The sequence below is a fragment of the Nomascus leucogenys genome, chromosome 22a (genome assembly GCF_006542625.1).
Source record: "Nomascus leucogenys isolate Asia chromosome 22a, Asia_NLE_v1, whole genome shotgun sequence".
In the NCBI taxonomy this organism is placed as follows: domain Eukaryota; kingdom Metazoa; phylum Chordata; class Mammalia; order Primates; family Hylobatidae; genus Nomascus; species Nomascus leucogenys.
The window spans coordinates 2,771,705-2,774,410 of NC_044402.1; positions in this window are offsets into that span (position 1 = coordinate 2,771,705).

The following is a 2,706-nucleotide window of genomic DNA, read 5'->3' on the forward strand; positions in this document are numbered from 1 at the left end:
CACGACCCTCTACTGGTGACCTTTGTTTTCCCCAAGAGTCTAAGAGTCCATTATTTGAGGATTCTATCCGTCTAAGAGCCTTGAGTTCCTCATTTGATGTTTACAGGGATCAAGAACGACTGCCCAGGCCAGGCGCAGTGGCTCACACCTGTAACCCCAGCACTTTGGGAGGCTGAGGCAGGAGGATCATTTGAGGTCAGGAGTTTGAGACCAGCCTGACCAAATGGTGAAATGCTGTCTCTACTAAAAATACAAAAAATTAGCTGGGCAAGGTGGTGGGTGCCTATAATCCCAGCTACTTGGGAGGCTGAGGCAACAGAATCGCTTGAACCTGGGAGGTGGAGGTTGTAATGAGCTGAGATCACGCCACTGCACTGCAGCCTGGGTGAGAGTGAGACTTCATCTCAAAAAAAAGAAAAAAAGAAACGACTGCCCTATCCTCTCAAGCACCTCCAGCAAAAACAGGTTCCTCACCAATGCCCAGAATGTCCCCATTCATATCAATTCCTTGGGCAAGAATCACTTTTTAACAACTCAAGTGTCCTGCAAGGAACCTTGGTCACTTCTGGGAATGGGAGCAGGAAGACTAGAGATAAGAAGGGGACTTTTTACCTTACACCCTTTGCGTATCTTTTAAATTGTGACCTATGTGAACATATTGCTACCCAAAACATTATTAAGCATTTAACACATTTTTAAGGCTGCTAATAGATGGGTGGGCATATGTACAGACAGAAGTGAGGGTGTCCCTGCAGAGGCCCAGGCCCCCAGGGCCCAGGAGAGGATGGACCAGGGGGTGGGTGTGAGTTGTCCAAGTTTCATTTCCCTCCAAGTGTTTCACAAGACCAGGGTCCCAGGAGGCCAGGCTGAGATTTGGGTGGCTCCCAGCGAGATCCGATCCTGTGACCTGGGGCACTGTGGACCCCACTCTCTGCAGTGGCAGTCTTGTTGTAGCACAGTGGCCAGCAGGTGCCCACTGACCAGCCTTCCACAGGGAAGGGGGGGGGACGGGCAGTGTTGTGGGGCAGCCCACTCCTGGCCGCCCCCCTGGGCCTCATGACGGCCTGTGAGCTGCGTGCACCGACGGTGGCCCTGGGGCTTCTTTGTGGTGGCAAAGGAAGGAAGTTTGATTGGGGACGGGGGTAGCCTTGGGGACACTGCAGCCTCCTCTCCCAATGTGGGCAGCAGTGAGGGGTCCTGCAGTCACCTTCCAGCTGCTGGGGATGCTGCCCCCATGTACAGGGGCCCACTGAGTACTGAAGCCAGGAAGGAAGGAGCTGGGGTCACCAGGCGAGGAAGGAAGAGGGCAGCTGTGCAGGCCTGGAGGGGACACACGGACCACCACTCACAGCACGCCCTCCTGCCAGGAACGCTGTGAACAGGCTCACTGGCTCCCTACTGGGCACTCCCTCCCACGTTACCAACAAGAAGACTGGGTCGGTCCCCCGCTAGAAGGGGCAGAGCTGAGACTGGAACACAGGCCTGCATGGCTCAGCCTCGTGTGTCTCCCGCATGACACACTCAAGCAGGGGCCAGGCCCAGACACCAGGAGACCAGGAGGGAGAGATGGCCACGGAGGGCTGCTGCGCCCCAGCCTGAGCTGGGGGAGGTGGCTCTCCAGTCTCCTCTCAACCCCACACACGCTGTTCCTGGGCCAGCAGATGTGTGTCCGCGTACACACACACACATACACACACACACACACACACACACACACACACATACATACACACACACGCAAATACACACACAGTGGATCATCTCTGCAAACCAGAGTGTGCGGGCCTGGGGCATGTGGGTTCTCTGTGTCTTCTCTCTGCCCTCCCAGTTGGGCCTGGGGTGGGGCCCCAGAAGATTCACAGAACAGACCCAGTCTCAAGGACCTCAAGCTCAGGGACAGAGACCAGAGGGAACCCCAGGACATGCAGGAGCCTCAGGCCATGGTGGCACTGGGGAAAGCCCAGCTAGCCCTGAAGAGGGAGGAGACCTGGGCTGTGCAGCAGGGAACAGGCACTGGCCGAGGCTGGGGGCCAGGGGCCAGCAGGCAGGGCCTGGGGGCTGAGCATGGGGGCAGGTAGGATGGCTCCAGGCTGTCCTGCTTTCTGGGAGGAGTGAGGAGACTGGGCAAGGGCCTCCATCCTGGGGGTGCTGACAGGGGCTGGTGCACATAGGTGCACGTGCACAGACACACACACACACACACACACACACACACACACACACACACACACACACTTCCTTATCAGCCAGGTGACCTGGCCAATGAGAACCCAAGTACCTCTCTGAGAGCCAGCCCCACCCCGCCCGCACCCTGCAGGCTCGGCCTGGACAACAGATGGCCAAGGAAGCACTGCAGGCTCATTGCAAGTCTCATGGGCTCAGCCTCCACCCCTTAGGGCAGAAAGGCCAGTGGCCAGACCCCAGGACTGAGGCACCCAGGGTGCCCTGGTCTCGGCCCCGCCTCTGCCCCCAGCCTCCCTGACTGCATCCTCTAGGAGCTGCCATCCCACCCCCAGCTCGGCCTGGCTTGGCCTGGGAAGTCCCAGCCCAGCAGCCCCCAGCCCCAGCCATCACCAGGTTCAGGAGGATCTGCACGCATGGCACACACACCCTCCTGGCATGGAGATACAGGTGCACATGTGCACACGGTTCCTGCCAGGAAAACCCTGACTTCCTGTCTCCGGGCCTAGGAGCCCTCAGGGTCTA